Raw genomic sequence first — 23406 nt, 5'->3', positions numbered from 1 at the left:
GAAGCTGTAATTTATTAACTTATTATTCCATTGACCCAAAATAAAAATTATCAACTCATCGTATAGTGTTATGCGCAACGGAGGAGAACAGGACCACATAGATTGAAAATGCTATTATAAAAACACTGCATAGCTTTAGAAAGAGGGTACTGTAGTAATTGAAATATTTTAATCGAAACTGGATATCAAAACACTTGGTTTCAAACACCTGCTTTTCCCCATGAGGTCGTACTGAAAGGTTATTTTTTTCTCTCACATACTTTCTTTTAGAATCAGCTTCATATTGTGGTGACGCTACTATTTTCTCTCCTTGTGGCAACATATTCATCTCAGTGTAACACTTAAATCCAACTTCAACAATTGTTTGTCGGACGTAATGCTATGTTTCTCTGTATCTACAGTATTATAGCTCTTTGTGATCCTCGAGTTTTGATTAGATACTTGGAATAATGATCTCTTCTCATTTGTTACTATTTATAAAACTCTGTTGCTTTCTACATTTAGTACGGATGCCCTTTTTATATTTACCCCTGCGCCCGCCACCCATCCACCGATAACAAACACCTTTAGTATATCTTTTCAATTCGTTGACGTAAGGGCATTGGTTTATATTCACTTACCCCTTATCATTAGCCTTATTCTTTGATGACGTATTACGTGTGTCTTATATTTGGAGCAGAACACCAATTTCTGTCTTCTGCTGATATAAGGGGACATATTTAACGTATACATTTTAATTACTCAGTTGATATGAAGTTGGTTGGAGTCGCTCCCGTCGTTCATTGTTCTAACTGAGCGGTATTTTAAACCGTTTCCCACTAAGTATTGTGGATTCATTTAGGCCCTTGTTATACATCCACATTAATTATGGATACCTATCGAAGTTTCAATGACACTTCGTCATCCACATGATAAGGAAATGTTTTTGTATCTAGTAATTTTTTCTACTAATTTGCGATTATAATTTTGTTGTTACTTTAAATATTTATTTTAAGTACCTTTCATATATCCAGAGCGCATTTTTTCAGTAAAGCCTTACGTAGGTCATTTACATGGTTCTTCTTCATTCTAACTCCTTTCTCCCGCCACATAGCATCACATTCGTCATCAAGTTGATGCAGGGTCTTCTCACAGTGACATTATCAACCCATAGCTTCGTTCTTGCGTTTTCCCGACAGATCGGTTATTTTAATCCGGCTCCCACTTAATTTCACACTCGGTTCTACTCAAGGAGATGTTTTCATTTGGATATAGCATATTCTCAATAATGAGGTACATCTTTTCATGACAATGCATCACTCTAAAGGCTAACTAATTCTTGTCCTGTTTAGGTACCATCCCGTATTTCTTTTTCTATATAACTTGACAAGGACCCGTTCCTTTCTTACCAATGGGACGTCCTTGCAAACTGTGTGACAGCTTTACCTTACTGCCTCTTCACTTGTTTTCGCCCTATGCACGTGTACCAACTTGTATTTTCACTATACAGTTTGGCACATTTTTGTACATGACATGATCTGTCCCTATTTTCTTTTCAGCCTAACAAATAATTCATTTTGATATTACAAACAAAACTTAGGCACAAACCTCTTTTAAACTACCTTACGCTGCACTCAGTTATTGTCATCAGGTTACCTTCTATTAGGAAAGTGGGTGTACTCAACGACTGTTATGTAATTTGTGAATGATAGAGAGCAGCAATCATTTGCCCTGTTTTGGTAGGTTTTATTACGCACATCCAGATTCCGGCTAGTGCATAGTCATTATCAACGCACTATTTTTTTTTTTAAATCTCGATGCATGTTACTTCCCTGTTGTTCGGGCGTCAGCCACAGTTCTTTGAATACTACTGTAACAAATCTGGATTTGCGTAATAAAATCTTCAAAAAAATAGGACGACTGATTATTTCGCTCTATCATTTATCAATTACTGTCATTTTCTACGACAACTTTGTACATATTTTTCATACAGTACGACTGCGACTTTTTACATCTTCATTATTACTTCTTTTTTATGATATTTCTTTTTTTCTTACTAATGTAGTTCATATTCTGGCCGTGGGATATATGGGTTTGCTACATCCCGTTTCAGTGACACCTTTGTGTTCGACAGCTGTCGTAATAGACTTCATGTACTCAGGCCTTATACCCGTTTTTCATATTATTTTTAGTTCATAATTATTGACTTGTATCTATTTGATGTAACGTTTTATTGTGTTACTGAACTTAATTTAGACTTTATAGTTTTAAGTATATTTGGTAACCATATAGTGGCCTGAAGAGGGCGTTATTGTGGCGCTGAAACTAGTAGCCTAAATAAAGTTTTTAAAAATAACGGCTGATGACACACATTTCTACGACATTAGCGCCATGAACTAAAGACTGAAAGCAGTTACCTCGGCTGAAGGTAGGCGTTGTGTGACAGAAATTAGTGCACTCACATAGTAATAAATCGCGTAATTCTAAGAAAAACTTTACTATTGTGAAGAAGCTTACATTCAGTTACCGGCTGTATTTACCAAATCGAATAGAACGATACACTCTGCTCATGTTTCTTTAGCCAATCGAAACTTGTGGCGAAATTACTTGCTTAGCAGAGTTACTTCAAAAATGTTCAAATGTGTGTGATATCTTATGTGACTTAACTGCTAAGGTCATCAGTCCCTAAGCTTACACACTATTTAACCTAAATTATCCTAAGGACAAACAAACACATCCATGCCCGAGGGAGGGCTCGAACCTCCGCCGGGAGCAGCCACACAGTCCATGACTTCAGCGCCTCAGGCCGCTCGGCTAATCCCGCGCGGCAGCAGAGTTACTTCACCCAGTCAGAACACTGAACCGTCCAACAGGCCACAAGCAGTTATGCTGTTTCCTGGGTGAAAAGAATCTCCGACAAGGTAGTAAAGAGTGTAACGCAGTGATCAGACGACACCGTTGGTCAATAACAGTGCCCCACCTTATCTCACCGGAGTGGAGTTCCTTCCCGTCCGAAAAGCACCTTAGCTACGGATGGCTGGTTGGACACATGTTTTATTACTCTCTTCACGTAACAGACAACACTATTTATGACTGTTTCGTATAGCTTAGGACTAAACAATGGCACTCAGTGCAACGCTTACCCACTAGTAACGAAATTCTGTTACTTAAATACATCTACATAACACCATCTACGCTTATAATAACGCTTCAGCAGTCTTTTACCTTCCAGGTTCCTCTCCTCAGTTCCTTACACTGATTTCCAATCCCCACCCTCCCTTCCTCTCTCTTAGCTGATAGATAATACCGGGTAATCAAAAAGTCAGTATAAATTTGAAAACTTAATAAACCAAGGAATAATGTAGATAGAGAGGTAAAAACTGACACAGATGCTTGGAATGACATGGGGTTCACAAAATGTCCGACAAATGTTCCTGGACAGAAAAACGTCAGTGATTGCGCATGACAATCGTGTATAAAAGGAGCTGTAAAGAGAGAGAGAATCAGATGCGCCAGCAGTCGCAGCGTGTTGGCGTTACCTGAAAAGGCGCTTTTAGTGAAGCTGTATTTTCAGAATGGGGAATGTACTAGTTCAGCGTTACGATCCTATCGCCATAGGAAGGGGATTCGAACGGGGTAAGGTCCGTTGACAAATGCGGCTGTGGCGAGAATGATTTCGAAGTTAGAAGCCACGGGTTGTTTAGATGATGGACCCCGTAGTGGCCGACCGAGCACAAGGCGTAATGCAGCTGAGACGGTTCATGAAGAAATGGAGACAGTAGCGGGTTCGTCTATGCACAGGGAAGTCAGCGCTCGTGCAGTGGCACGTCGCACCGGCATTCCATACACTACTGTTTGGTTGGCACTGAGGAGTATCCTCCGATGCTATCCGTTCAAAATCCATCGGCATCATGAACTGTTACCTGGCGATTTAGTGAAGCCGAGGGCATTTGCAGTGTGGGCGTTTCAAAATATGGCGGAAGATGACGATTGGCTGGGTAACGTGTTGTGGACCGACAAACCTCATTTCACGCTCCGTGGGTCTGTCAACGCACACCACTGCAGAATCTGGGCTACCGAAAATCCTAGAACTGGTGTGGAAACTCCATTGCACGACGAGAAAGTGACGGTATGGGTTGGATTTACCACATGTACCGTTATCGGGCCTTTTTTCTTCGAGGAAATGCGTGATTCTGGTTTTGTAACTGCTACCATGACGAGTGAGAGGTACGCCAATATGTTAGAGAATCGCATCATCCCCAGCCTAGCTGATAAACACCTGCTGGAATATACGATGCTTATGCAGGATGGCGGTCCACCCCATATTGCTAGACGCGTGAAAGATCTCCTGCGCGCGTCGTTTGGTGATGATCGTGTGCTCGGCCGCCACGTTCGTCATGCTTGGCCTCCCAGGTCCCCAGACCTCAAAAAAATTGTTCAAATGGCTTTGAGCACTATGAGACTTAACTTCTGAGGTCATGAGTCCCCTAGAACTTAGAACTACTTAAACCTAACTAACCTAAGGACATGACACACATCCATGCCCCAGGCAGGATTCGAACCTGCGACCGTAGCGGTCGCGCGGTTCCAGACTGAAGCGCCTAGAACCGCTCGGCCACCGGGCCGGCCCCCAGACCTCAGTCCGTGCGATTATTGGCTTTGGGGTTGCCTGAAGTCCTAAGTTTATCGTGATCGACAGACATCTCTAGGGATGCTGAAAGACAACATCCGACGCCAATGCCTCACCATAACACCGTACATGCTTTACAGTGCTGTTCACAACATTATTCCTCGACTACAGCTATTGTTAAGGAATGATGGTGGACATATTCAGCATTTCCTGTAAAGAACATTATCTTCTTACTTTGTTATGCTAATTACTGCTATTCTGATCAGATGAAGCGCCATCTGTCAAACATTTTATGGACTTTTGTATTTTTTTGGTTCTAGTAAAACCCCATGTCATTCCAAGCATGTGATTCAATTTCTACCTCTCTATCTACATTATTCCATGATTTAATCAGTTTTCAAATTTATACTGACTTTTCGATCACCCGGTATATACGGAGCAGGCAGGCATTATGACCACCTACCTAACAGCCGGTATGTCCATCTTCGACACGGATAGCACCAGCGACACGTAGTGGTATGGAAGCAATAAGGCCTTGTTACGTCGCTGGAGGGAGTTAACACCACGTCTGCACAGACAACTCACCTAACTCCCGTAAATTTTGGGGGAGGGAGGCAATGAGCTCCGACGCCACGTTCTATCACATCGCAGATGTGTTCGGTTGGGTTCAGATCAGGCAAGTTGAGGCTCCAGCATATCAACTGGAAGTCGACACAGTATTCCTCGACCCACTGCCCACTCATGGCCTTATAACATGTCGCATTATCTTGCTGAAGCGGTGTACGTGGTCTGCAAGCAGCTTACGATACTTTTTGGTGCCTTACACGAGCTCCGCTGGACTCATAGATTCCCCGTGAATGTTCCCCAGAGCATAATGGAGCCGCTGCCAGCTTCTCTTCTTCCCACACTACAGATGTCAAGGGGTTGTCCTCCTGGAAGACGACGGATCCGCGTCCTCCCGTCGTCATGATGAAGAAAGTACAGTATTTGAAATCATCAGACAGCGTAGCGCTCAGCCACTGCGCCAACGTCCAGTATCGATGGTACGTACCAATTTCAATCGTATTTGCCAATGTCGTGGTGTTAACAATGCCACATGCATGGATCGTCGGCAGCGGGAGCCCTTCCTTCAAGTGTTCGCTGCACTATGTTTTGAGACACACTTGTGCTCTACCCAACATTAAAGTCTGATGATAGTTCCGCCAAAGTTCGCCGCCTGTTCTGTTTTATTGGTCGGCCCAGCCTACGACGTCACATCTGCATGAGGGGTGGCCGCCCAATCCCACGTCGTCTGAACATGGTTTCACCTCGTGCTGAAGACACTTACCACAACACTCCTTGAACATCTGCCCTCGGTCAAAACAATTGATCGCGGGCCTTTCCGATCCATCACACGGACAGCACGCTCACCAATACTACATGCAACGTGCACGTGTCTCATTTGGATTCATTCCTAGCCAGGTGACTGCTGGACGAGTTTCTAACGATACTAGGTCGGTGGTCATAATGTTTAGACTCATCAGTGTATTTTTGTTTATGCTTATTCCGCACTGAAGAAAATTTGAGTTCTGGAGGAATTTTGTTATTTCAAGATAATTTTAGATATACAACAGATTTTAGTCTCCGAAAATATTTTAGTTTCCGAGTGGATTTTCAGTTTACAGAAGGATTTTGACTCCGCACATTCCAGTTGGCCAGAATATTTCATTTTTGAAACGACAAAGTTTTATATCAGAGAAAAATATTACAAGAAGGACTTGATAACAACTAAATGGTTTAAATTGCTCTATGAGATTTAACATTTGAGGTCATCAGTCCCCTAGACTTCGAACTAAATAAACCTAACTAACCTAAGGACATCACACACACCCATGCCCCAGGCAGGATTCGAACCTGCGACCATAGCACATAACAACAAGAATTTCAGATTACTAGAATATATTTTTGTTGAATCTCTGCCGAAAGAGCGCAATGCTGGAGCACTCACATGTGTTCCAGAGCTCACCATTCATCGCACATTGTTAAAGCTGGAGCTCCGCAGCAGACCACCCATAGGTGTTCGGATGTCGATGCAACGACATCGTCATTTAAGACTGCAGTAGCCAGGGGCCGTCACAGTTCGACCGTCGATCAATGAAAATATGTTGACTCTTTACGTGAACCACGCTTCTGCTACACTAGATCGATGGTTGTCTCCACAGCAGGCTGGTGGGAGCAGTATTATGGTCCAAATGGCTCTGAGCACCATGGGACTTAACTTCTGGAGTAATCAGTCCCCTAGAACTTGGAGCTACTTAAACCTAACTAACCTAAGGACATCACACTCATCCATCTCCGAGGCAGGATTCGAACCTGCGACCGTAGCGGTCGCGCGGTTCCAGACTGAAGCGCCTAGAACCGCTCGGCCACCCCAGCCGGCCACTATTATGCAGTAAAAGCCGTCCTCCTACACTCGCATGGGACCTGTAGTAGAAATCGAAAACACGCTGACAGCTGCGAACCACCTGCATCCCTTCATGCTTGAAGTCTTCCCCAATGAAGACGTCATCTTTCAGTAGTATAACTGTCCATGTCTCGGAGCCAGAACTGTGCTACTGTGGTTTGAGGAGCATTACGGTAAACTCACGTTTATGTCACGGCGACCACTTTCTCCTGACGTAAATGCCATGGGACACATGTGAATCGCTATTGGAGACCATCACTGCGGACATAAGTCAGCGGTCTGTTATTTACGTGAATTACATGACTTATACGTAGACATCCAATGACACATACCTCCACAAAACTACCAACAAACTGTCGGGTCCGTGATACGCAGAATCAGTCATGAAATTCGTTCCAAAAACGGACGAACGAGCTATTAAACAGGTAGTCCTAATGTTTTGGCACAGCAGTGTATAGCCCTGCAATGTCGATGAAGACAAGTAAATAGAGAGCGCACACTAGCGATGGCGGTTATCGCTGAAACAACCGATTTTCGTTTACACCGGTTCTTCTCTTGTCCAGCTTAACCTGACTATTAAAGCCGCCCAAAATAACAGGTTCCTGTTACTACCAGTAATAAACGTAGACTTCGAACAAAGATTGAAAAATTCCAATGAAAAAGAAGGGGTAAGGGTTTACGATCTATGTGGGGTTGAGGCTGCGACAGCAATCTGTCTCACTGTCTCCAGCAAAGGTTGCGCAGGTGAAGATGACGGGGGCAGCGACAGCGAGAGTGAAAAGTCACAAGTTGATAACTTCCTCGCGTCGCCACGTTTGGATGATATCAGTTTTTCACCCTGAGGCAAACAAAAAGTTAAGGGTTCACTTATTATCTCAATTCTATAGCATTTCGGTAAAATTATGGGTATGTCAATCAATAGTTTCAGATACTAAAAGATATCAGATAGACTATATAATGGTAAGACAGAGATTTAGAAGCCAGGTTTTAAATTGTAAGACATTTCCAGGGGCAGATGTGGACTCTGACCACAATATATTGGTTATGAACTGTAGATTAATACTGAAGAAACTGCAAAAAGGTGGGAATTTAAGGAGATGGAACCTGGATAAACTGACTAAACCAGAGGTTGTACAGAGTTTCAGGGAGAGCATAAGAAAATAATTGACAGCAACGGGGAAATAAATACAGTAGAAGAAGAATGGGTAGCTCTGAGGGATGAAGTAGTGAAGGCAGCAGAGGAGCAAGTAGAAAAAACGACGAGGGATAGTACAACTCCTTGGGTTACAGAAGAAATATTGAATTTAACTGATGAAAGGAGAAAATTTTAAAATGCAGTAAATGAAGCAGGCAAAAAGGAATACAAACGTCTCAAAAATGAGATCGACAGGAAATGGCTACGCAGGGATGGCTAGAGGACAAATTTAAGAATGTGGAGGCTTATCTCACTAGGGGTAAGATAGTTACTGCCTACATGAAAATTAAAGAGACCTTCGGAGAAAGGAAAACCACTTGTATGAATAGCAAGAGCTCAGATGGAAACTCAGTTATAAGCAAACAAGGGAAAGCAGAAAGGTATAAGGAGTATATTGAGGGTCTATACAAGGGCGATACACTTGAGGACAATATTATGGAAATCGAAGAGAATGTAGATGAAGATGAAGATGAAATGGGAGATACGATACTGCGTGAAGAGTTTGACAGAGCACTGAAAGACTTGAGCCGAAACAAGGCCCCGGCAGTAGACAACATTCCATTAGAATTACTGACGGCCTTGGGAGAGCCAGTCCTGACGAAACTCTACCATCTGGTGAGCAAGATCTATGAGACAGGCGAAATACCCTCAGACTTCAAGAAGAATATAATAATTTCAACCCCAAAGAAAGCAGGAGTTGACAGATGTGAAAATTACCGAACTATCTGTTTAAAAAGTCACTGCTGCAAAATACTAACACGAATTCTTTGCAGACGAATGGAAAAACTGGTAGAAGCCGACCTCGTGGAAGATCAGTTTGGATTCCGTAGAAATATTGGAACACGTGTGGCAATACTGACCTTACGACTTATCTTAGAAGAAAGATTAAGGAAAGGCAAACCTACGTTTCTAGCATTTGTAGACTTAGAGAAAGCTTTTGACAATGCTGATTTGTTATACTCTCTTTCAAATTCTAAAGGGGCAGGGGTAAAATACAGGGCGCGAAGGGCTATTTACAATTTGTACAGAAACCAGATTGCAGTTATAAGAGTCGAGGGACACGAAAGTGAAGCAGTGGTTGGGAAGGAAGTGAGACAGGGTTGTAGCCTCTTCCCGATGCTATTGAATCTGTATATTGGGCTATCAGTAAAGGAAACAAAAGAAAAATGTGGAGTAGATATTAAAATCCATGGAGAAAAAATAAAAACGTTGAGGTTCGCCGATGACATTGTAATTCGGTCAGAGACTGCAAAGGACTTGGAGGAGCAGTTGAACGGAATGGACAGTGTCTTTAAAGGAGGGTATAAGATGAACATCAACAAAAGCAAAACGAGAATAATGGAATGTACTCGAATTAAGTCGGGTGATGCTGAGGGAATTAGATTAGGAAATGAGACACTTAAAGTAGTAAAGGAATTTTGCTATTTGGGGAGCAAAATAACTGATGATGGTCGAAGTAGAGAGGATATAAAATGTAGACTGGCAATGTCAAGGAAAGCGTATCTGAAGAAGAGAAATTTGTTAACATGAGCATAGATTTAAGTGTCGGGAAGCCTTTTCTGAAGGTATTTGTATGGAGTGTAGCCATGTATGGAAGTGAAACATGGACCATAAATAGTTTGGACAGGAGGAGAATAGAAGCTTTCGAAATATGGTGCTACAGAAGAATGTTGTCGATTGGATGGGTAGATCACATAACTAATGAGGAGGTATTGATTAGAATTGGGGAGAAGAGGAGTTTGTGGCACAACTTGACGAGAAGAAGGGATCGGTTGGTACGACATGTTCTGAGGCATCAAGGGATCACAAATTTTAGCATTGGAGGGGAGCGTGGAGGGTAAAAACCATAGAGGGAGACCAAGAGATGAATACACTAAGCAGATTCAGAAGGATGTACTTTGTAGTAGGTACTGGGAGATGAAGAAACTTACACAGGATAGGGTAGCATGGAGAGCTGCATCAAACCAGTCTCAGGACTGAAGACCACAAGAACAGTTTCAGAATTATAGTATTTTCCCTAATAGATGTTTTTATAACACACGTTCTCATTCTGCTACCATTTTCTGGTCGATCATCACTCTAATAGAATTCAAACTGTGCTAGGCTGCTGCTAACATTCATAGGAACACATTATGCTTCACGTTTTTTAGTTTGGAGTGTATCTGAGGAAATAGAAAAACCCTTATTATACCACATTACTATTTCGTCTAAAAAATACCGCTACAATTATATACAGAATGATAAACATAGATCACTTCTGCGATGTTTTAGGCATAATACAAAGATACTATACCATTCTTCACTTGAGAGAAATTTGATGAAATTTTGAAGTTATATGTAACTGATGTTCTGAAAATTCAGTTTCGAGAAAATGAGAAAAGAATGTTCACAGTACTTTTCACTCACCGTATGCCTCTTTCAGAACATTACAGCAGCATAATCTTGCTGGCCAGCTGCTTCTTTATCCTCTGCAGACTTCTTCCGGAGCCTTTTCCTTACTCTGGACTCTTTAGTGGTGGCTTGCAGAGCCCTTTCAGCTTCTACTAGTTTCTGACGATCTATGGCAGAGCAGCTATCATATTATTTCCTGGCTGGGTGCCTAATTTGTCCATTACTTTTGCCCTGCTGATTACACCATCATGGAAACAGATGACAGCATTCACACACCCATTATGAGTACTGTCCATCCAACAAACACTGTTGAAACTCTCATTAGGGTTCCGTGTACGGCCACGTAGACATTTGCTAAATCAGTTTCTTATCTGCTAAGTCCCCGTATATTGACTTTATTGTTTCCATGGCTGTGACAGGCATGGAATGTTTATGGTGGTATTCCTTGTCTGAAGCCAGTGTGCACACATTTTTTCAACGGGCGTTTAAGACTATAATTACAATTTAAAAGTTAATAAACCATACATTTTGGAAACGGGAGAAATTTTTCTTTCAGATGACGCCAAATTTTTTTTTCGATTTTTCAGTCATTTTCACGTCCAGGTCCCCTTAAAGCAAATGGAGCATTGTATTTCATTGCTACCGCACTTTGTAAAATAGTTCCGAAGTAGGGTTGGTACCATTCTGCAGTACAGCTGATGTACGAGGACATAGCGAGAGGGTACGATACAGACCCCGTGGGGCAAATACAGCACTGTACATAAATGTTTGCCGTCTCGTAGGCGACGACACACAGCAACAGGTACATTACTTCGAAGGAGAGACAGTCTCCAGCCTCAGTCGGGTATGGAAATAATTGGATGGCGGAAGCTGAAAATTTTTGCCGGACCGCGACTCGAACCTTAACGCGAGTGGTTGCATTAAGCGGCTCGGCCATCTGGGCACGTTTTCCATCCCACCCACATTCTCAACTCGTCACGTGCTATAGCAGCGTCCACTCACCGTCCACCTACTTGCTTCCGGAGAGTTCTGCGTTCCCGCAAGAGGCTCCGACTCTGTTGTGCTTCCGCACTAAAGTTACTAAGGCAGTCATGCTGACAGATACACTATACACGCGTGTGATGTAAGTTCTGTGGGATATGTTAAGCGGGAGATACGTCCGACGCAAATTTTCAGCTTAAAAAAAAAATGGTTCAAATGGCTCTGAGCACTATGGGACTTAACATCTATTGTCATCAGTCCCCTAGAACTTAGAACTACTTAAACCTAACTAACCTAAGGACAGCACACAACACCCAGTCATCACGAGGCAGAGAAATTTCAGCTTCCTTCATCAAATTATTTCAGTGCTTGATTGCGTCTTGTGTCTGTCACTCCTTCGAAATTTGATTATTTACAGCCCATGCATCTGATATCAGTGCGGCGTCTACTCTGCCAGACATGACAGGCACCACACATTTTGTAGGTACATTATTGCCTCTGCAGTGCTGTACCTATTATTATGTCGTGTTTGTTGCTAGTTTCAAACTGTAGATATGTTTATGAAATTAGTGCTGACCACTTTTTCCAGTTTCTCAGATATGGAAATTATACGAAAAAAAAGTACTCGTTTTTTTTTTAAAGTTTTATTTAGATACCAAAAATCTCAGCACTGCCGCTGTGGCAAATGTTAAGCCTGTATTTCAACCAATTATTAATATAAAAATGAAAGATTCCTGTTATAACGAAGTCTAAACACATACCGAAAGAAGCCGCTTATTCAGGACTAAAATACCGGTATCGAATTTACCCGCTTGATAATTCCTATCCCTAGCACACAGACCCATTGTACCACTTATTGGTGACCAACTGGTAACAAGAAAGTGAATTAAATTACATTTTTGCATTGTACTTACAACTCCACTTTAGTCAATATATCTGTCCCAAGAGAATCAGTAACTGTATTGATATTTAGAACATTTCTCATTTATTCTTCATTCTGCAAGTGAGACTGAAGAATGATGAGAGGTGTTCTAAAAGTCACTTGCAGCTCCATTCCCCTCGCCGTTGTGCGTTCCACCCATCGTGTACTCAAACAGGTCTCAGAAGACGAGTAATCAAGCCGGCAGGCTATCCATTCAGCCGCGGTCAGAAAGCTGGAGCAGAGAGAATACTAGGGATGCTCACACATTAAGCAAATTGGTATATCCGAGCCACCAACTACATGCGTTTTCTTCGAACTGATACTGCTTGAAACCCATAGGATTTTAGTCAGGCATATTGCCGCATAAGACTTAGAGGATCGCAGTTAGTTTTCACACATCTCAGTGTTTATGACGTCGTATCACCTGACCTACACGAAAAGCAATAATGCAGGGTGACTCAGAAAAACGGGAACATTTCCACAGTCCAATCAAACTAGAAGTGATGAAGGAAAGAAATTGCATTCATGGTAATTGAAAGGTTACAACTTTGCCATTTACGAAGCATTGATGGCATTTATCATTTTTTTAAAAATAATTACATCCCTTAGATGGCGTCTTCCTGTACGAATACATTCGTGACATTTGCTGTTGAAATTCCTCATTGGCCGCTGCAACATCTCAGCTCGGATACTGTGAATTGCATCCCGAATTCTCCGTTTCAACTCATCGAGGTTTCTTGGTCGAGTCGTGTAGACTTTTCTCTTCAGGTAGCCCCACAAGAAAAAATCACAAACCGATAAATTTGGCGATCTAGGAGGCCAGGGAATATTACCGACTCTTGAGATCAGACGGCTGCCAAACAATTCTCGCACATATGCCATTGATTTTCGTGCAGTGAGTGAAGTCGCTCCGTCCTGTTGAAACCAGGCTTCTTGAAGATTTCGAAAGTTGTTCAATGCAGGTGTAACGAAAGTTCGTAACATCTCCACGTAACGATCGTCATTGGCAGTTATTGTGTTTCCCTGTTCACTAGCGAAAAAATACGGTCCGATAATCCCATGTGATGAAACACCACACCATACTGTCGCTTTACTAACTTGTAAAGGGCGCTCATGACCGTCATTACGATCTGTGTTTGCCCAGTAACGGTAGTTCTGTTTATTCACATAACCTGTGAGATGAAAATGTGCCTCATCTGACATTCACAACTTGTTTAAAAATTCATCGTCATTGTTTACTTTTGTTATCGTTTGTTGACACAATCGTGATGGTAACCGGTAATCGTTGTCCTTCAATTGTTGCAACATCTGTATTTTGTACGGATGAAATTTTAAATCAAAATGAAGAATTCTGCGAACACTTTCCCGGGACATTCCAACCACTGCTGCTTGCTTACGAATTGAAAGCCGTGGGATCCACAAGTCAGTCTCTCGTACAACATCAATGTTCACTGGAGAACTCACACTTCTTGGTCGTTCCTTGGTTTCTTCTTGAGCGTAGATCCAGTCTCTTCAAAGTTATTAATCCAACATTTTAACGAGTGTTTCGACGGAATGGCATATGACGTCCTAAGTTATAAAAACGTGGAAACTGCCTCTGCGCCACTACCAAACTATCATTGTTTTTATAGAACATTTTTATAGCTAACGCACACTGTTGTCCGTTCCACGGATCCATGATTACTGAAATGTCCGACTGTTTGCTCGCTGCCATGAACCCGCAGTGCTGCCAACTGCCTATGGCTGCCGCTACTCATTTCAAACATTCCCGTTATTCTGTGTCACCCTGTATAATTTTCAAGTACTTCCACTGGCATACAGTATGTGGATATTGTCTGTAAAATGTGTTGCGAATGGTGTTAGAATTAAAGAAGTAATAAATCCATAGAGGAGAGCTTCAGCAAAGCTTTGAAAGTACAGGAGAGGAGGTACTGGCAAAGCTGAAGGATTGAGAGTTGTGCCTGCGTAGCTCAGCAAGTAGGAGCGCTTGCTCGCTTCAGCGTCATAGAAATTTAAAAATAGCCCAGCGAGAGATTCCCTCTGAAAAGGTTCTGTTCAGTACTCAGAAAGACGAGAGCCAACCGATCTCTGGTAAGTTTTGGGTATCTGAGTATCTGAGAAACTAATTTCGCATCAGTGAAAGACTGAAATTGATGCACTGTAATCTTCCCTGCGCATCAACATATTTGCTCGATCTTTGTTATTTACCAAGCATGTTGCTAAGTACCACAGTAATTACAGCACAAAGAAGCTGATGTGAACTTATCTGGTGTTCCAGAATGTTGTGTCATTACACCCTTTGCTGTTCTTGATTTACATAAATTACTTGGGAGACAATTTGAAAATCCATCTCCTAGACAGACTGAACATTTTGCCGCCGTTTACTGTCAAGCTGGAGCTATGAAAGGTCAAAATTAATTACAAAAAGATTCAGTCAAGCTATCTGAATTGAGCGAAAAAAAATTGACCCTGAACAATAAATAATGAGATCTTCAACAATACGTTGAACTTCTGTTAGATTGTAATCGTTACAAATTAAGAGGCTACCGATTCCAATTAATATCTAAGGCTTACAATTGTTGTTGTTGTTGTTGTTGTTGTTGTTGTCTTCAGTCCTGAGACTGGTTTGATGCAGCTCTCCATGCTTCTCTGTCCTGTGCTGGCTTCTTCATCTCCCTGTACCTACTGCAACCTACATCCTTCTGAATCTGCTTAGTGTATTCATCTCTTGGTCTCCCTCTACGATTTTTACCCTCCACGCTGCCCTCCAATGCTAAATTTGTGATCCCTTGATGCCTCAAAACATGTCCTACCAACCGATCCCTTCTTCTAGTCAAGTTGTGCCACAAACGTCTCTTCTCACCAATCCTATTCAATACCTCCTCATTAGTTACGTGATCTATCCACCTTATCTTCAGCATTCTTCTGTAGCCCACTTTTCGAAAGCTTCTATTCTCTTCTTGTCCAAACTAGTTATCGTCCATGTTTCACTTCCATACATGGCTACACTCCAAACAAATACTTTTGCCAATAGGTAACAGAGGAGAAAATGTCAGTGATATGGTAAATGAAATGGATGGGAAATTATTATAACAAAGTCGTCTTTCTTTGCGGATTTTTCCTTCGAATGTCAAGCCATTCTTTTAGCTCCTAGAGGTGAATGATCAACGTCGTAAATATAAGACAAAAAGGAACGGCAGGCAACGATTTAGGTCCTCATTTTTCTGACGCGCTTTTAGAATCTCGAGCATTAGACATATAAAACTTCCTGGCAGATTGAAACTGTGTGCCCGACCGAGACTCGAACTCGGGACCTTTGCCTTTCGCGGGCAAGTGCTCTACCATCTGAGCTACCGAAGCACGACTCACGGCCGGTACTCACAGCTTTAGTTCTGCCAGTATCTCGTCTCCGTTTAAGGTAGGAGACGAAATACTGGCAGAAGTAAAGCTGTGAGTAGCGGGCGTGAGTCGTACTTTGGTAGCTCAGATGGTAGAGCACTTGCCAGCGAAAGGCAAAGGTCCCGAGTTCGAGTCTCGGTCGGGCACGCAGTTTTAATCTGCCAGGAAGTTTCATATCAGCGCACACTCCGCTGCAGAGTGAAAATCTCATTCTGGATTAGACATATAGTGGTATATAGAACCCTTTATGAAGTACAATTTTAGAGTAAATATAGGTGTGCTTGGGACAAGCTACTGGATACAACAGAATATCATGCCAGTAATTTTTTTTAAGTATAAGCTCTCATTTATTTAACTGGGCTAAATGAATAATATCGAAATGCTAAGCTACTACAATTCCCTCATTGGTCCTTTTAAGTGTGGAACCAGACCTTAAATTATACCAATGGGCTGTTAACTGTCTATCTGCGATACGGGAGGCCGTTCACAACGTTACTCACGTCACCTCGGATCTAAAACAAGAATTTCGTGCTCTGATTTTCTTGAGACTTCAAACTGGAAAAACTGTACGGAATGTTACCTTCTGTTGTAAGGCTGCGCTGCAGACTAGCACTCTCTGAAAAGGCTTGCCTACGCCCACATTTGTATTATAGGTTAACATAGTTCTGATTTATAGAAAACGTTTTCTCATTCTTTTTAGCCTGTACCTTGTATTCCCTTACGCACTACCACACCGAAACTGTCAGGAAACGTATTCGTGTCCCGGGTGGTATAAGTGCAAAGAGCTTGCTCCTATTTGCGTACCAGATAAATACTAATAGATGTCGGAATCTGTATATCCCAATTAAGTATGAGACCATGGGAAGCACTGACTAGGCCCTTGATTTGTATGGATACTGAGGAAAGGTGGAAGGAATAGCAACACTAACAATAAAAAGATTTATAAAATATAACAACAGAGGCGCATTCTGAAATCTGTACAGAACACGGTACTGTTTAATGATGTCAGCCTCCACTGATACAAACACAGTCACAAAACGACACACAGACTGACTAGTGAACTAGAGCTACGTACACACACACACACACATACCTGGGAACACATAACAGAGAGAATATTAAACCAAGATAACCAGGTTACTACTTCTCCTTCTTTCTGCGTGTTCTCTATACCAGCCCGCGCGGGATTAGCCGAGCGGTCTGAGGCGCTGCAGTCATGGACTGTGCGCCTGCTCCCGGCGGAGGTTCGAGTCCTCTCTCGGGCATGTGTGTGTGTGTGTTTGTCCTTAGGATAATTTAGGTTAAGTAGTGTGTAAGCTTAGGGACTGAAGACTTTAGCAGTTAATTCCCATAACATTTCACACACATTTGAACATTTTTTGTCTATACCATCGGCGTCTCTCGCATCCGAGTTTACACATCCCTCCATCTTCCCATTCCTCTTCTTGCATGGCTCTGTCCTGCATCGCAAGCCTCATTCCATCATTCCAATTTACCCGGTCTCTTGCGTTTTTCTGTGCAGTGGAGATCCGCAGAGCCTTACCTTAGAAGTCCAACTTTGCTCTGACATTCTTCTAAGACGATAATGTAATGTTAGCCATTTATTTTCAATTGTGTCTACAATGCGCTTTGTAATTCCACTCTGTTAGCGTAACACTTCATTTCTGATTTTCTCTCTTCTTCTTACTTCACAATTTCACTTCCAAAGACCTCCCACAGTTCAGCACCTTAAAGATCCATGACCTCAAATATATTTTCATATAGTCTCCTTTTAAAAAAATTTGACGTAGTTTTATTCCAAACAACAGAGCGCAACTGCTTAATTTCGACCTTTCCCTTTCCTATTCAGTGTTTTACTTCCTGGTTGCTTGTGCCTAAATATTTATATGATCGAATACACTTTCCCATGGAGCCATCATCCAAAACAAAATTCATTCGTATACCACCGACAATAACGTCTTTGTAAAGTTAACTTTCATCTTTCGTGCGTGGTTTACACAACAAAAAAAGTTGTGTGTGGCGGGAGAGTAGAGGGGGGGGGGGGGGGGGGGGGGTGAGACTTCGATGAACCTTATGATCCTTACTGCATGTCTAGCAATGCTGCTTTGCCGGTGTATCGCGAAATACCCATGGCCACCAAGCTACCGAAACGGCAGTCGAAACCTACTGACATTACTAACCTGTGTCCAAAGTAATGAACGGTTGAACTTTACAAAAGCATAGCAGTGAGCGCCTGTACCGAAGACGCGGCTGCAGGCAATACGGCAGCTGCTGGTCCTTCCAAGAAGATTTCGGCGAATCGGCTGTTGCGGCTGCGGGTTGGGTTTTTGCTAGCAGGCCGGCGCTGCAAAGCACAAAAACCACCTCTGGTGCCAACCTTCGTGGCGAGCCGAGGGCTAGTTCTCGCCAGCTGGGCTGTAGAACTGACCGCTTGCTTTTTGCTCTAGAAGTTGCCCTCCCTGTCGCCACAGCAACCGTCAAATGGCGGACTTTTCTGCAACCTTTGCACTTCTCACTACGAAGACGTTTCGTTCAAATATAAATCTTTTCAATGGCGGCCACCAACTTAAAGTAATTGCTAAGGTAAAGTGCCCATATTTCGGGTGGTTGCCTTATTCCGGATGGGTCCAAATCTTCCTTGTTTGGTGATGCACACTGTAACTCTTTCCGACAACCAGTAGCGAAGGTCTTATTCATATGTCATTGCGAGTTTGTTGCTGACGCTGTTAACGTTATGTTCTCCACAGTTAGTTTCGCAATGTGGTCAAGATAAACATTTTCTACAGTATTCAGTTGGAAGCCATTCCTCAAACCAGGTAAGGCGTACGTTCAAAGTGTTCCATATGAGACAGCAGTTTGACGAATGCTCTTTCACAACTAATTACTAGAAAGTGTCGACCACCGTTCACTTAGATGTTAGGTACTGTCTATATAAAAGAAAGAGATGGCTCTTAATAGCGGGTAGTAACAGGTTGCCCTTTCTCGGGTACGTGAAATTTGGTGTTATTTATACGAACAGACATTTTAAATTTTTTCTCACGAATCTGAAGCTATATGGAAAGCCTTGGAAGTTATCCAAAACAAGGAAATAGACTTCTCGAAGCATTCAAAAGCTTCAGCGTACCAACAAATTTGGAAGACTATGTGAAGAACTGCAAAGAACGAGATATAAATGTAGTATCGAATTAGAGCATTGGCAGAAAACCTGTACTTCCGGCATAAATAGAAAATGATCTTGCCTACTATTGCAGAATTACAGAATAATGGTATTACGGACTTACGACTGAGATATAAGCTTCTAGCATTCCGGTTTGGAGCGCGAAGTAAATTACCACAGTTTTGAATGAGAATAAGGCTCCTGCGGGTAAAAAAGGGTTGGAGGGTTCCTTAAACGACATCCTGAACGGAGATTTCGGACACTTTCTGTACACAGAGATAAAACTTGTGGCATGACCGGAAACAGTTGTACAGCGTAGATCTGGTAAGGTTGTAAGTTTGAAAGGCTAAAGATGTGTCTTAAAAATATCTCCAGCAGAATGAGGAGCTTTTGACGACTCTTGTTACGTGTATGGCCAACGGCCTCGCCGCAGTGGTAGCACCGGTTCCTGTCAGATCACCGAAGTTAAGCACTGTCGGGCTGGGCTAGCACTTGGATGGGTGACCATCCTGTCTGCCGAGCGCTGTTGGCAAGTGGGATGCACTCAGCCCTTGTGAGGCAAACTGAGGAGCTACTTGACTGAGAAGTAGCGGCTCCGGTCTCGTAAAGACATATGGATGGAGGAGCGGTGTGCTGACCACACACTCCTCCATATTCGCATCCAGTGACGCTTGTGGATCTGAGGATGACACGGCGGCCGGTCGGTACCGTTGAGCCTTCCAAGGCCTGTTCGAACGGAGTTACATGTGTGAGTACAACTGGTCAATTTGTACCTCCGTGCATGTCTTTTCTGCGCAATAGCAAAGGCCATAAACTTGGCAATGGAACTCCTATAGGCTCTGTGATAAAGTGTCACACACCTTTTTGGATGTCACTTTCACTTTTTACTGAGTCTTTCGAACATTTTATAAACAATGTAAAACCTACATCTGAGGGATCCAGTGATCCTTATTTTCGGTGGACATCACTATCAAATTCGTAACGTTGATGTTGATCATGCACCAGAACATCTTATCACACTATTCTGCCTGCAGCCTCATACAAGCCATCGCTAACAACCTCTGCCCGAGTATTTTAGGGCCCATTCAAGTGCTTCTGTTCTCAAGGGATGGAAGAGTAGCTCGCTGTGCATCCCCTCCAATGTCTGAGAGACAAAGACGTTGGGCCATTGATGGGTAAGACACATTGTAAAACCGCAACAATAGTTTTGGGTGCAAATGGTTTCAAAAAATATGGGATTTATTCTTATGACTCCTGGCTTTTTCATCTATGGATTTTGATCTTCAACAATCTTCAACAGATGCTGATGAGGCCTCAGAAGCTACAGCAGGGCCATTGTCAACTGCTGTTAATAGAATGAAACCAACAGCTGTTTCTATTTTCGACATCTGTCCGCCCCCTTTACTTCCACCATGAAATCCAAAAACAAGACCAGATAAACGAGCATTGTTGACATCATCTTCTTTTTAAAAGTGTTTGGAGCAGTCATTGTCTAAGGGAAAAAAGAAAGCAAGTACCAAGACCACAGGAATGCCATAACGTTCAACAATACCTTCCCTGGAAGCTTCATTTGATAAATGTGATAGACCTTCAACGTCTGGGGCTACCAAAACGAAGCTGTTCGAACGGAAATACTAGAGAGCCACGAAATGGAAAGATTGTGGTGAAGTAGTCTCCGATTCAAGCCGTAATGAAGCCATGGTGAAAGACTCACCAACTGAATAGGAAGAGGACGAGGAGTGCATTTACTTTCTGCTACCAATCATGGTCAACTGATAACTCCGAAGAGATCTGGATTCAATGCATCGGTTGCTTTGTGCAGCTGTTAAAGATGATACTTTTGACTTCTGTAACAAAAAGACTGAATATTTTTCTTGTAATTGCCGAAATGTCTACAGAGTAACGAACAATTATGCAGCGCTCTTCACTTTTGAAACAAACGTTTGGTCCGAGTAAAGGTTACGTTACAAACTCATTAAATTTTAGCTTTTATTCCTAAACAGCAATTAGGAAACCCTAAAACCTGAAATTAGGAACCATTTTCCAATTTACATGTGTTAATTCTTATTCCTACTCTGTTGAGAACAATTTTTTTTGGAAGAGTAGTATTTAAATATTCCTTAGTAAAGCAGAGAACATATTCCATAACTTGAAGAGTGCTAATTTATTGGCAATGTTAAATTTAAAAGCAGTGTACGATAAGCGGCACCTTCCCCTAATTTCTCTCAAAATGACGGCAGCCGAAATCTATTTACAGATTATGGTTCCCCTGTTCTTCGGTAATTATTATTATAAGGCTTCTTTCCTCTGTGTAGTTACTTTAGCGCCCTAATCAGAAACTGAATTTATAGGTAATTCAAGCTAAAATTGATATGCAAATTATGGAAGTAGAAGCGGTCTGTTCCTCTTCAAAAGGTCCCCAGAGTGCAGCGTGATTTAATATTCACTGATTACTCGTCAATTCATCCCTTGTTTTTGGTCTTGCGTGGTCGCCAAGCTCTCGTCACGGTGTGTGATGTTCTTGGCGGGCTTCGAAGCACGATGTGTTACAACTGCTTCTACCATTGTCATATATGCTGATGGTAACATCTTTTGAGTCATTAGATGATGTCACATTCCTCATTAAACCTCTTCAAACCTCGACATTTCCTTTCCTGCAATCTTCCTGAAGGTTTCACTGGTTTCTCTGAATATCTGAATGTTGTCGAAAGATAAAGTTGCGTTTACTTAAAAAAAGAACTGTTTTCCCTCGCTTTTGTGGAGAAATTGAGTTACTAGCCAAAATTCTTCAAGCTGCCTTTTATAGGATGTCGTTACTGTGTATGTACTGGAAACGGATGAAGGGGAAACGGAAACATTATTCAAGCTACGAAGAATATTAAGATGTTAACTGTCAGTGGGCACTGATTTATACGGAAACGTCAAAGAAACTGGTGTAGACATGCGTATTCAAATAGAGAAGTATGTAAACAGGAAGAGTACGGCGCTGCGGTCGGCAACGCCTATTTAAGACAAGTGTCTGGCGCAGTTGTTAGATCGGTTACTACGGCTACAATCGCATGTTATCAAGATTTAAATGGGTCTGAACGTGGTGTTATAGTCAGCGCAAGAGTGATGGAACACAGCATCTCCGGGGTAGCGAAGAAGTGGGGACTTTTCCCGTACGACCATTTCACGATTGAACCTTGAATATCAGCAATCCTATAAAACATCAAATCTCCGACATCGCTGCGGTCGGAAAAAGATCCTGCAAGAACAGGACCAACGACGACTGAAGAGAATCTTGCAATGTCACAGAAGTGCAACCCTTTCGCAAATTGCGGCAAATTTCAATGCAGGGTGTAATGCAATAAATTAAAAAAAAATTATTATTTTGTGATTATTAGTGTAATGTAATAAAATAAAATATGAGCCGTGACTTATATAAAAAAAGAAACACACATTAATACAATGGTTCAGCATAAAATAGAAATAACTAATGTAGGAATATTATTAACAGTGTAATATGTTGTTTAATTTAGCCCGACGTGTATCAGCACTCAGTAACTAGCTCAGTTCACAGCGTTGTTACGTAATCGTCAATAATTAATTGTCCTTTTCTAATTCCCCAGCACTACGGATATTATTCCAGGTTTGTGACAAGTCGTGTGTTTATTGCACCAGAGAATATTTGCCAAGACTGTTCGATGAACGCTACTGTATTATGTAACTTTTCGTGGTTTCGTCTCGATTCCCCAATATAAAATAACAAGAGTAGCATCTACAAATGAAATCCTATAATGGTACTGGAATCCTATGACCAGACCTTTTCTGCCTTGGATGTTATCTCGTTGTATAGAGAAAATCTGTAAATAAAATTGTTAAATTATTAGTAGCTGCCTCCGGTCTCGTGGGATCTGAAATAAAGTTAACTGTCCTAACCGACGGCACGTCTCTTAAATGAGCTAAAAGAAAAATGTTAAAAAAATTTCTAAGATGGCGCCTTACAATGAAAATTCTTTGTTAAGGCCCATATCACAGTCTAGGTATCAGACGATCACTTAATTGATCACATACAGTAACTCTTTTGACAAAAGAACAATTATATTTTTCGGATTTTAAGTACAAATTACACTATCAGCTGGTACAGCAAGATGAGCTTTACACAAGAACGTCCTCGTAGGTCCGAATACAAGCAAAAAAAAAAAAGCTAATGACAAAGGAAAGACAGTTCATGCATAGGAGCGCAAGAGTCCATGGAATAACATGTCCATTGTAGTTCTATCTCTTCTTCTTTGGCGAACTTGTCGTTTATTTATAAAATTTATCG

General features: G+C 41.9%; 1 protein-coding gene and 1 pseudogene across 1 annotated transcript in view; both read left to right on the top strand.

The window, feature by feature from the left end:
- The window catches only part of LOC126272468 (uncharacterized), a 240832-nt gene that overhangs the window by 130797 nt on the left and 86629 nt on the right, over positions 1-23406 (top strand). The gene's annotated exons all lie outside the window — the stretch shown is intronic.
- LOC126274420 (5S ribosomal RNA) lies at positions 19512-19629 on the top strand (annotated as a pseudogene).

This window comes from Schistocerca gregaria, chromosome 5 (assembly GCF_023897955.1).
Source record: "Schistocerca gregaria isolate iqSchGreg1 chromosome 5, iqSchGreg1.2, whole genome shotgun sequence".
NCBI classification, from domain to species: domain Eukaryota; kingdom Metazoa; phylum Arthropoda; class Insecta; order Orthoptera; family Acrididae; genus Schistocerca; species Schistocerca gregaria.
This window is presented reverse-complemented; position numbering and strand designations above follow the sequence as displayed.